The sequence below is a fragment of the Puma concolor genome, chromosome C1 (genome assembly GCF_028749965.1).
Source record: "Puma concolor isolate L17-30 chromosome C1, mPumCon1.1.hap2, whole genome shotgun sequence".
In the NCBI taxonomy this organism is placed as follows: Eukaryota; Metazoa; Chordata; class Mammalia; order Carnivora; family Felidae; genus Puma; species Puma concolor.
Genome location: NC_141674.1, coordinates 54,329,920 through 54,343,005, shown reverse-complemented (window position 1 = coordinate 54,343,005; position 13,086 = coordinate 54,329,920). Strand labels below are relative to the sequence as shown.

The window sequence follows — 13,086 nt, the reverse complement described above, 5'->3', positions numbered from 1 at the left end:
ATTGTTCTGACAAAGGAATCATCAGAGGAAGAAAGAGCTTAGCTGTGAAAACATTTTTCAATAGAAATCTTAGAAAACACATTTGCATAATTAACTCTTCCCCCAAAAGAAATAAAGAGAAAAAAATGTTTTAAAAAAAGAAAAGTTCAAATGATCCATATCCAGTCAGCAGTATTTCTAGAAAAAGAGAATAAAGAGAAAATGATCAATGAAATAACATGAAAAACTTTTCCAGAGCTGACAAGAGACACAAGTCTTCAAACTGAAGGCAGTGGGGGGGGGGGGGGGGGGGGGGAGGGGGGGAGGAAAAAAAAAGAAAAGTCCACCAAGTCCAAAGAGAAGGAATAGAAAAATACCCATTGCTAAATATATCACTAAGAAATTGCAAGAGCAAAGAAGATAAGATAGGAAACGTTTCCAGAAAAGAAAAAACCTCCAAAGGTATGAGAAACAGAATGGAAGCAAATGTTTCATACCAAAACAATGAACAGTAGAAGATAATCCAGTAACACCTGATGTAAAATGATTTACAGTGGAAAATGCTATCAGCCCGTCAAGCAAGTATCAGAGCACAGCAAATCTATTTTCAATAACACAATGACTTAGAAAATTTATATCCTATAAATCTCTTTCTCAGAAATAATTTTATAACATAGTCCAGCAAAATGAGAAGTAACCAAGAAAAAGGGATTCAGGGACTAAAGATTCAGGAAATCATGAGTACAGACTTGACAATGACCAGTACAGATAGCAGATGACTCTCGAAAGTAAACAGCCAGAAGGAAGGCGGGAATTGAGACAACTCAACACATCATATGATTCTGAAGCGGCAAAATTTGATTTAAAAAACAAAACAAAACAAAACAGGGACGCCTGGGTGGCTCTGTCAGTTAAGAATCCAGCTCTTGATTTTGGCTCGGGTCATGATCTGACAGTTCGGGCGTTCAAGCTCCACATCAGGCTCCACGCTACCGGTGTGGAGCCTGCTTGGGGTTTTTTCTTTCTCTCTCTCTCTCCCCCTGCCCCTCCCCTGCTCTCTCTCAAAAAATAAATAAGTTTAAAAAAAAAAAAAACAGAAACACAGAATAGCACAAGGGGAAAAAAGGAAGTCCTATTTCAAAATTGTAGCCACTAGGCCAAATGAGAATATGAGTTCATGGACTTCAAAAAGAAGAACGAAATGGATTCCAAAAAAATAAAGAGAATGAATAAAAAACTGAAAAATTAAGGATATAATAAAGTAGGCCCACCTACCTTGTCCCAATAAGAAAAAAGTTTATTGGAAAAGGCTTACAAAAAGTCCTGATCTAAATATGAACCAAAATAAAATATGGCATAATTTTCCTTTTTAAAGTAAGCTCTACACCCAATGTGGGGCTTGAACTCACGAATATGAGGTCAAGAGTTGCATGCTCTACCTACTGAGCCAGCTAGGTGTCTCCAAATGGCATAATTTTGACTAAGCGCTGGAATTAAAGAGTCCATTTGAAAGAAGGAAGAATGGCTTCAACCTTGATTCTAGGAATATTTGCCTTTGGGTAGCTAAGCAGTGATATTAAAATGAAATGAGGGGCGCCTGGGTGGTGCAGTCGGTTAAGCGTCCGACTTCAGCCAGGTCACGATCTCCCGGTCCGTGAGTTCGAGCCCCGCGTCGGGCTCTGGGCTGATGGCTCAGAGCCTGGAGCCTGTTTCTGATTCTGTGTCTCCCTCTCTCTCTGCCCCTCCCCCGTTCATGCTCTGTCTCTCTCTGTCCCCAAAAAATAAATAAACGTTAAAAAAAAATTTTTTTTAAATGAAATGAATCCTGGAACGCTTCTTGATTCTGTAGTGAGTAATATTTACGAGGTCATAATAACATTAATGCTATTTATCAATTTTTCAACTGTTTAGCTCAGCCAATACACAAAAACAAAAGATTTAATTAATTACAATACTAAACATGAAATATTAACAATATTCTCACTATACAGTTCCAAAACTTGGGTGGCATATTTATATAAGGAGAGATAGTGGGAAGGCTTATGAAATATGAAATATCCCAACCTCATACTGTAGGAAGTCAACAGAAAATGTCTGTAGTGAATAGAACAGAAATAGTGGAGGGAATTACAAATGTAACCAATTAAAACACTCAGAAAATTAATATAATTATATGTAGGAATGAAGAAAGAAAGAAGGCAAAATTAGTAGGCTAAATTCTCTTCCATGATGGTGTCTGTTTAAGTTGATAAATGAAAAGAAAAGAAGTCCCTAAAAGAATATTATTTAGCCCAGCATAGGTAGTCAGAGGTCTAAGAACCAAAACCAGAAATGGATAAAGTTCGTTGTTCTCAAGGTCAGCGCTGGCACAGTGAGGGTAGAGGGGCAGGGGGACTAGAACTTTTTTTTTATTGCAGTAGGTTTTTGTCACCATGCGCATGGATTATTTTCATGTATAATTATTATTTAGTCCTTTCAATTAAATAGAGGGCTATGAGATTTCAGAGAAAATAGCTACTAACAAAGTCTTAGGGGCCAACAAAAGGTTCACAGAAGTAAATTTTAGTTGAACTCCAACAAATACAAAAGAAGACAGGAGTGTTGTATTTCTTCTTATTTTAAGGTTCACAATATTTTAAAACCTCCGACATCAAAATCTTTGTTAAAATCAATGTCATCTCACAACTACCGATAGCCTAGTAGCAGCTGTGATCTAGTTGTCATTGATTGCCTACAAACTGGGGCGCTTTCCTCCTGACAGACTTGACAATTTTAACCCATCAATATTTTGATCAACAAACTATTTAAAGGCCATTTGAGGAAGGAATAGGAGCCCTGAGCATTGTCTGAAAACCTTATGTTAACATCTTATGGGAAGATCATATAGAGCCAGCATAAAATCTGCAAAATGGACCACACTGGTAGAAAATCTAAGAAACAACAGTGAAGCATTGTTTTATATAGTGCTATATCACAAATACTCTTGATAACCCAGAATATGCTACCGTTTAGAAAAATATTGACATCAACAGCACTGAGTTGAAAAGCAATTTTTAAAAAAACCCACCAGATTCTGAATATGAAAAAGAATTCCTTAACCAATTTCTTTGATCTGTACTTTTCTTATGAGAGTGATATGAGTTAAACAAAAATCTTTATTTAAATAATTCTAAAAGAGCTCTTCCAGTAGACATAAGACAAAAATTCTAAAGAAAGAGAAAGCATTGTCAAATATATAGGCAGAGTCTTTTGTTTCTTGGACATACAAAAATGGTAGTATATCTTAAAAATCCATGATGTCTAGATTTACAGAATTACAACTATCTAGACAGAGTGGTAATTAGGAGAAATCAGACAGATTACTTCTTGTATGGAGAAATCATAACCAGTGCCACAGAAGAGGGTCAAGTTGACTGCCCCCTTGAAGAACAGGAAGGCATATGAAACATATTTTAAGTATTAGAAGAAAGATACCCACAGGACCTATGGTCCGTAAAAACAAATAAGCCAAAGAATATCAATCACAGACAGTAGGAACTCCTATGTGAGAACTGATTTGCACATTGAGAATCAAAAGACCAAGAAACTGCCTGCCCAGATGACTGTTTCACACAGAAAGAACATTTTTTACATCCTGCTTGTTCCGTGCAAAAACCTTCTCTCCCCGCAAATCAAATCTGTGACTAACAGTGCTGTTATTAGACACTCAGCTCACTAGAGATACAGCCAGCTACCTCCTGCATATGTCTAACATGATAGGTATATGTCATAATTCCAAAAGATAGCATCTTAATAATATAGCAACTACAATTACTGGGTGTGTATTATGTATACGTCAGTATGTTTTCTCTCTCTGCTTAGACTGTGTGTGTGTGTGTGTGTGTGTGTGTGTGTGTGTGTGTGTGTATCTATGTGCGCTTATAATTTATTTTCTCTCTCATCTCCTGACCACTGACCAGACTGGTTCAGAAATTTTGTTGGTGCATACAAAAATCTAATTGTTCAATGATCTCATGTTCATAGTTTCTCAATTTTCATAGGTTTAGACACCCAAATAACAGCTGCTAGTTAAAGTAAAATGAGAAAATATAATTCTGAGAAAAACTAAGTTGTCCTATGCCTTCACAAAACAAATATTTGGTAGCAGCTGTTCTTAAACATGAGTTCACATTTTTAAAGCCTATTATAATACCAATATAGAAGCTCCTGAAGCTCTATTTATCTCAAATCTTTAGCCACTATCTAGTAAAAACAGATAAAAATGTTTATGTTCCCATAAACCTTAAAGAAATTATTGGCCCAGAAGTAAAGCCTCTCTCTCTCTACCCCCTACTCCTTCTCTTTCTCTTTCTCATTCACTATTATACCCATATGAGTACACATTTATAAGTCTATATTGTTTCTGGATTTCTTCCCATTAATTGGCAAAGACTTTAAGATGAGTGACACAATGCCCCTTAAGAGAGTCTCTAGTTAGGTCATCTTCTTTTGCTAGTCCATAGTACTCTAGTGTGATTCAAATACATGACTCTCATCTTCAGGATCATCCACTCGCCCACCAGGCAGGGGCTTCCCAAGCTCTGTGCTCTCCTGGGCAAGTCTCCATGCTGTGCTAGCCAGGGCCACAGCTCACACCCAGTGGAGCAGATCACTGAGAGACTGCACTAACTGAAAGCAGACTATATTGACTTTGGGGAAGACTTTACTTGGTACCCATAAGCCTACTAAGTTAATAGAAGAATGTGTGACTTGCTGACTTTCATTCAATGAGAATCAATATCCACAAAAATTTCTTATAGTCTACCTTGAACATATTAAGTGTTCACAGTTCTGAAAAAGATTTTAAACTTCCAAGCCCATGAAACTTAAATTTGACAGTAATTTTCACTACGTATCCACTATTGCTATGTCTAATGAGCTTGGCATGTTGGCAATGTAGATTCAAGGGTCACACTGCTGGCGGAATATAAAAGGATGAAAGCTGCTCTGGCATACAGTTTGGCAGATCTTTAAGTGTTAAACATAGTGTTGCCATATGACTCAGCAATTCCACTCATAGGTATATACCCAAAAGAGATAAAAACATATATTCACATAACAATGTGCACACATATGTTAATAGCATTATTCATAATAGCCAAAAAGTGGAAACTACCCAAATGTCCACCAACTGATGAATAAACAAAAAGTAGTATACCAATATAATGGAATATTATCTGGCCATAAAAAAGGAATGAAGTACTGACCCATGCTACAGCACAGATGAACACCGGAAACATGCTCAGTGAAAGAATTTGGTCACTAAAGGCCCCATGATTTTATTTACGTGAAATATCGAGAGTAGACAAATCAGTAAACACGGAAAGTAAATCAGTGATTTTGAGGGATGGGAGGAGGCGGGGTTGGACAGTAAGTGCTAATGGGTACAGAGTTTCTGCAGGGAGTGATAAAAATGTTCCGAAATTAGATAGTGGTGATGGTTGCATAAATCAGTTAATGTATTAAAAACCAGTGAATAGTACCCATAAAAAGATGAACATTATGAATGTGAATTACAGTCCAATGGAAATATTATTTTGAAAATCTGTTTCAAGGACAAGTTTATGTCTATATGGCATCAATAAACAGACAATGAATGTTTTAAAGATGTGGTTTAAAGTAATTTTTTAAATATGTGGTTCCTGTAATAAAGAAGATGTTCATGAACTCCTAAGAAAAACATCAGACAAAATTTACATTTCTTATATCAGAGAAGACCTATTATACTAGGAGACAGTCATGGATTCTAGGACCAAATATTTAAGAGACATCAGTTTTGGAGCACCTGGGTGGCTCAGTTGGTTAAGCCATCCAACTCTTGATTTCAGCTCAGGTCATGATCTCATGGTTCTTTAGAGGAAGCTCTGGGTTGGGCTCCACACTGTCGGCAAGAAGGCTGCTGGGATTCTCTCTCTCTCTGCCCCCCTCCCCAAAAGAAATAAATAAACTTAAAAAACAGTTTTTGCTTTAAAGGGGAATGAAGAAATGGCTTAATCTCACAAAGACATAATGCAAGAGAATCCATGAAAGAATGCCTCTTAAGTGAATACAACATTTTTTTTTAAGGTAAAACTACATTTGTGATCAGAAAGGAACAAGCAAGAAGTTTCTAGATGTTGGCATGTTCTCTCACTCATGATAAAGTATTTGCCTTATCATCGTCTGTTGGAATGATGTGCTATATTATTTGTCAACCAGCACATTTTTTATGTACCCCTTCTCTCTATATATGTCATATATATATATATTCAAATGGTTAAAAAATTAAAGATGAATAAGATCACGTGTGTGAAAAGACAACAGATAATATCACCATTGCGTCACAAAAGGTTTAATAAAAAGTATGTGAGAGGAAATATTCCAAATTATAACCAGGCCAAATTTGAATTGAACCTCCAAAAGGTTACATGTACTAGGTCTGTCCAATAGGTAAACATTTGTGCCTTTCTGTTTTAATTAAAAGCGGAATTTGTAAATCACATAAAATCTTAAGAATTAGAGGAGACCATAAGCCCTTTTCTTCATTTTCAACTCCACAGGATATGGTTTTGGTTTTTTTTTTTCTTTTTCATATGTGTGTTTGGTTCTCAGTATGAAAAATGCAATACAATACCTGCCAAGACAAGTCTTCTTTTTTTTTTTTCTGGATATTTTAGAGTTTTATTTCCAAGGCCCCCAGAGAGATTGCTTTTCACAAACAAAAACCATTTGATTATATAATAGTGATCTAAGTGTAAAGACATGACTGGTTTTTTTCTTGGTAAATTCATCACAAAAGATGAACAGTGCTTCGGCCAACCATGGGGACGCTCCCAAGCCGTGAATGAATTGGCTGTAGACCTTAAGCAGTCAGATCCATCTACTGTTTTCCAATAAGCGCCTAGAAGGCAGGGTATTTGAGTTCAACTACGCTCTATTCATTCAACAACCAATTCACGTAACTCTTTGAGCATCTCTCTTAAAGGAGATGATCATCTACTTCACCAGAGAATATGAGGGAAGACAAATGCCAGATTGACTGACGATACTTCCAGCCCACAGGGGAAAAAGCAATGAAAATAAGTGGCTGTGTTCATAGAAGAACAGTGTACTTCAAATCCATTCCACTCTCCCAAACTACATGCGCAGCAAGGCTGGGTGGGAACACATTATTTTATTTTACATCAAAGCCGCCAAAAAGAGGCTGAAACACTTTTAAATCTATTCTTCTTTTTTAATTTTTTGTTTTTACATTTATTCATTTTTGAGAGACAGAGTGAGACAGAGCACAAGCAGGGGACGGGCAGAGAGAGAAGGAGACACAGAATCTGAAGCAGGCTCCAGGCTCCCAGCTATCAGCATAGAGCCTGACGCAGGGCTCGAACTCACAAACCGTGAGATCATGACCTGAGCCCAAGTCGGATGCACAACCAACTGAGCCACCCAGGCGCCCCCACTTTTAAATCTAACTACTGATGACTGCATCTCCAATAATTTGATATTACAAGTAACAACAAAAGCCCCTCTTTCTCACAGCCTCTGTGCGCTTAAACAGACCAACGGCTGTCTGTTGTTTGTTTTTATCAAAAGTAAATAAAAGGCTCACTGACACTGTAGCACACACTTCTCTGACAACTGTATGTGTGTGTGTGCGCATGCGTGTGTGTGTGTCAATTCCTAATTTCTGGTTTATCTATTTAGTTAACCTTTGCTATTTTCTGGGCTTCATTCCAAGACAACTAAAATGCATTACTAAAATTGGCATCTCTGCTATTGAGTTTAATTTCAGAGAGGTTCTGAAATGGTCTGAAACCATTTTTTTAATATTCTGCACACAACTTTATGCTAAAAAGTAACAAATGTTGGTCAAGACAAGTAATTGATAGGAAAGGTGCAATTTTGTTTTCCTCCAAAACAATTTTTACTTCCTCCAAATATACTGAAAAGAGAGTAAGTGCAGTGCTAAGGCCACATGTTTCGGTTGCAGTGTCATAAATATTGCCTTCAAGTTGAACATAATTCCTTAGAGTGAGAGATGATCTAAATATTTACATATAAACCATACATTTCTGAACTCTTTTATAAGCCTTTTTCTCTTTTTTTCAAGTTTATTTATTTTGAGAGAGACAGTGAGAGCCCTCTCTCTGAGAGAGGGAGAATCCCACGCAGGCTTGCAGGCAGATCAGTGGGCAGAGCCTGAGGTGGGGCTTGAAACTCATCAAACTGTGACATCATGACCTGAGCTGAAATTAAGTCAGGCGCTTAACCAGTTGAGCCACCCAGGCGCCCCAAGCGTTTTTCTCTTGATTTGGGGTGGGAAAACCCTAAAAGCACAAGTCATAAATGCATATAAACAAATGCTCATGAAATTATGAATCTACTAATGTTTGTGACATGTTAAAGAGTCACAGAATTATACATTTTTAAGTTGGAAAATACCTGAAGTATTTTAAAAGGCCCCTAGAATATTAACTCAACCCTCTAATTCGACAGATGAGGAAAATGAGGCCCAGAGAGGTGAAGCTAACCACAGCTGTCACGGATAATAAATGGCAAATCATGTCAAAATCCAGATATTCTGACTCTGAAAGAGTATTTGTTTCAATATACCTTAATACGTACAGAAATTCGTGTTAACAGAGGGCATTCCAGGCAGCCCCTCAACAGAAGGAACTCTCAGGCTTAACAGAGCCAGCCTGTTTGCAAACACAAGTTCTAGAAATAGCACCAGCAACAACCGATTTCTTAGACGGCCTCACCGTACCTGGGGTTCCCAATGATTCCTCAGTTAGGTCTATTTTTCTCACCTCTACGAATCCCTTTAAATAAGTGCTTTGGTCGGGATTGGGTTTATTTTGTTTCGCTTTTTACATTTGCTTGCGGAGAGCGGGAGAGGGGGAAAAAGAGAAGCTGGCATTTAAACCACCCCTGAAGCACAAGTTTGTTCTTTGGGCAGCCAAACCAACAAACCCTTCCCCGAGCCCCAGGGCTTACTGGTTTATGTCGCAGTCCTTTCAGTTTCCAAAGTAGGAAGGAGACCTGGAAAAGAAGTTGGCTGGGTGGCGCAGCCTTTCGGTGGCGCAGCCTTTCGGTGGCGCCTGGCAGGTGCGCGCCCACGTGCGGCCGGCGACCGACAGCCGCGCGTCCCTGTCTTCCGCCCGCCCCGGGAGCCTCCCGCTCCCCGGCCGGGGGGGGGGGGGGGGGGGGGGGCCAGAGCCCCTGCCGCCCCTCCTGGCGCCGCCGGGCTGTCCCCTGACTCCCGGCCCCCAAATGGCCCGCGGGCTCCCCGCCGGCCACGCGGGCCCCAGCGTCCCGCTCCTCCAGTGTCCGAGAGCGGGAAAGGTGGCAGTAAGGGGTGCAGGAGAGAGAAGCGGGTCCCACCTCGTTGCCGGGGTCCAACCCACACAGAAGGCAGAGATGGCGGCGGCGGGGCTCCGGCCCCTGCGTCGCTCGCGCTCTGCGGGCCGCGCGGGCTCTGCGGCGGGGCAGCTCCGAACTCCTCGCCCAAGGTGCCGGACAACTCTCCGGAGGGCGCAGGGCAGCGGAGTGTGGGGAGGAGGGGCCGAGGGGGAGCGCGTGGGGTGGGGAGAAGGGAGAAAAGAGCCCGCGCGCGCCCCGCGCCCTGGTCCCCAGCTCCGGGTCGGGGGCAGCGGACCCCAGCGCCGAGGGCGGCCGTGCAGGTGACCGGAGCTGCGAAAAGGAACGTTGCTGCGCGTGGCCGTGGGCCTGGAGCAGCGACGAGCTTGAGAAGGAGGACCCCCTGCCTGAGGGAGGCGGAGAGGCGAGACGATCCCAGCAGGAAGGCGGCGCCGCTGCTACATTCAGCAGTTAGCTGCTGCGCGCCCACCGCAGCCCCAGCTGGGGCTTCTCAGACTCCCGGCTGGGCCTAGGGGTTCCAGCGGGGTTCCTCCCACTCCCAGACTTGCGGGCCTCTGCTGCATCAGGGGCGCAAAATGCTACAGCAAAGATTGCAATAACTGAGAGGGGTGGGAGAGGAAAGCAAATTGGCAAAGGGCGGAGGTAGTGAGTTTCCTGTCACCAAGTCACCAAGGATGTTCCCGCCAAGCATGTTGGTCATGCCTGTCAGGAAGGCTGAAGAGGGCACTTACGCGTCTGTGCGAGGCTGGACTAAATGACCACTTTACTTCTCTTGCAGTCCTGAAATTTAATGGCGTTCGATGTAGCAAGCAAAAAAACCAAGCAAACAAAATCCGTCCTTGAACGGAATACAGCCCCTAAGTAATAGACATTTCATAAGTCTCCACTCAAAACGTTCACTCCCTAATCTGTCTATTTATTAATACACTTTTATTGAAGGCCTACTATGGGTCAGACAACATGCTACATACAATTATGATGTTCCTTCAACTTGGACTAATGACAGACTAGCAAGTGTTCATAACATTACCAGTTATGAGGGGTGATATGAAGGAACCCAACGGGGAGAGAAAGAAAGAATAAAGGGAAGTGGACATACTCTGGATTGGGTGGATGGTTAATTTTCAAAGGTCTCTAGAAATGAACTTGCCTAATACCCTCATAGGAAGATGCATCAGAGACACAGCGAGAAAGTAGCCCAGAGATGGGTAGGGCCAGAAGCAACGTGTCTTGGCTCCTGGCCCAGCTGCTTTATCAACTTGTGAGCTTTGTTAAATGAAACTTGACCCATAGGAATATCCTCTCAGAATCAGTGACACTTTTATGAAGAGCATTTAGATCTCTAGACCACTTGTTGAAGCCACTTCATTCAGAAATTTCCTATTTGTGGGGTGCCTGGGTGGCTCAGTCGGTTGGCTCAGGTCATGATCTCACTGTTGGTGAGTTGGAGCCCCACACTGGGCTCTGTGCTGACAGCTCAGAAACTGGAGCCTGCTTCGGATTCTCTGTCTCCCTGTCTCTGCACCTCTCCTGCTCACGTGCTCCCTCTCTCTCTCAAAAGTAAACACTAAAAAATTTTTTTTAAAGAAAAGAAATTTCCGGGGCGCCTGGGTGGCGCAGTCGGTTAAGCGTCCGACTTCAGCCAGGTCACGATCTCGCGGTCCGTGAGTTCGAGCCCCGCGTCGGGCTCTGGGCTGATGGCTCAGAGCCTGGAGCCTGTTTCCGATTCTGTGTCTCCCTCTCTCTCTGCCCCTCCCCCGTTCATGCTCTGTCTCTCTCTGTCCCAAAAATAAATAAAAACGTTGAAAAAAAATTTAAAAAAAAAAAAAAAGAAAAGAAATTTCCTATTTGCGCCCTGAATGGACTTTCTGGGGCACTGTGGTTAGAAGCATTAACCTTTGGGTTTTATCAAACCACAAAAAAGAGACAAATGTCTCCATTAGATAGAGACAATAATTGGAGTAGAGATACTGACTTCCCCAAATTATTGTGAAATGAAACAACACAACAGAATCCTTAATTAGATAATCCCCTATGAACTAGCATATTCATTTCCTAGGGCTGCCTTAACGAACGACCAGACTAAATGCTTAAAACAAAGGAAATTTATTCTCTCACTCTTCTGAAGGCCAGAACTCCAAAATCAGGTCCGCACTCCTTCCCAAAAGTCTAGGAGGGAAACTTCCCTTGCCTAGTCCAGCTTCTGGTGGCTCCAGGAATTCATTGGCTTATGGCTGCATCACTCCAATCTCTGCCTCCATCTTTGTATGGCCTTCTCCTCCATGTCTTCTTCTCTTCTGTCTCCTACAAGGATACTTGTCATCAGATTTAGGGACCATTCACATAATCCAGGATGATCTCAGCTCAAGATCCTTATTTAATTACAACTGCAAAGACCCTTTTTCTAAATAAGGTCACATTCACAGGTTCTGAGATTTAGAATGTGGACATACTTTGGGGGGGAAGCCACCATTCAACACACTAAGAGGGACCACATTCATTGTCTGCTGTGGTATCAGGGTGTCATTTCAACACCATTATACAAAATCATATTTATACTAAGTATAATCTATCCTTTCATTGCAAGCTACTGCAAATAAGTATCATCAAACCCGAGCATTACGTGGAATAACTACTATCAGGAAAAGAAGTACAGAGGCCCAAGCCCGAAATTCATGTTTGAGTCACAGGTGATACTTAAAGGCCAACCGTGGCTCTCAGCAGCTACCATTGTTAAATTACTACAGAAATACACCCCACATCTGTAGGTATGGATTTCTGATAACGTGATCCAATACTGAATGTCTACTAGGCCGCAAGCTCTCCATCAGGGGCTCCTATGGAGCTTATATTCTAGGTTAGGGGGCAACTTTGAGTCTCATTTCCTCTGGCACAAAGCCTGCTGCATATCTGAAGCCTGATAAAGAGCTGTTGAATGAGTAGATGGGTATAAATAAATCACTACCAATCTTTTAGGCAATTATTACCACACTGAAAAACATGTCTATAATAAGATAGGATTTACTAGAGAAAACAGATTAACACTCTGACTCATTCAGCATTTTCTTGAGTGAAGGAAAAGTCCTTAAAGGAAAAATTTTGATTTGAAAAAGAAAATAATGAGATATCTATTTTCTCTTTTTTAATCAATAATATGCCTATTTACACAGAAACAGATCCTGCTGGGAACAGTCAATCATGACTGAAGTAATAGTTACTTAAAATGAATAAAATATTTTGTCTAAGTATTTGGTTGATAGTTTCAAAAACAAACATTATTCAACTAGTAATTTCATAATATTGATGCATCACTTCTTAAAACTCTTGCAATGATTTCAGTGACTCCACTCTCTCCTGGTTCACCTCTTCCCTTTTTGACTTCCCTTCTCACTTTTCCCCTCTTATAATTTTAGACAATCAACCAGCATATTAATAGGTACCAAATTGAGTCTTATTCTTGGGCTTCCTTGGGTCATAGGCCCATCCCTGCACCAGTCACAGTGGCTAATGAGTTGGAATACGATGGCCATCCAGGTATGAGCCACCTGTGCACTCCTGGAAAACAGGGATTGGGAGGAGAGTTGATCTCACTCACCCTAACCAAATAACTTAGAATGGGGAAAAGTGGTATCCCAAAATAAAACTAGGGTGCCCTTACTGAAGAGGAAGCAGGCAAAAAAGCACAGATACTCAATACAATAGACATTCAAA

General features: G+C 41.2%; 1 protein-coding gene across 5 annotated transcripts in view; it reads right to left on the bottom strand.

Annotated features, from left to right (window-relative positions):
- LEPR (leptin receptor) overlaps window positions 1-13,086 on the bottom strand; it is a 105,661-nt gene that overhangs the window by 81,016 nt on the left and 11,559 nt on the right. For 2 of the 5 annotated variants that reach the window (XM_086717216.1, XM_086717218.1), the window contains exons 3-5: window positions 11,494-11,679; window positions 10,107-10,155; window positions 8,992-9,036 (exon numbers count right to left, since the gene is read on the bottom strand). The gene's annotated coding sequence lies outside the window, so the exon portion shown is untranslated. Of the gene's footprint in view, window positions 1-5,803; window positions 5,958-8,991; window positions 9,037-9,378; window positions 9,535-10,106; window positions 10,156-11,493; window positions 11,680-13,086 lie in introns of those variants that run through there. The other 3 variants (XM_086717217.1, XM_086717221.1, XM_086717219.1) reach the window with 3 other exon arrangements.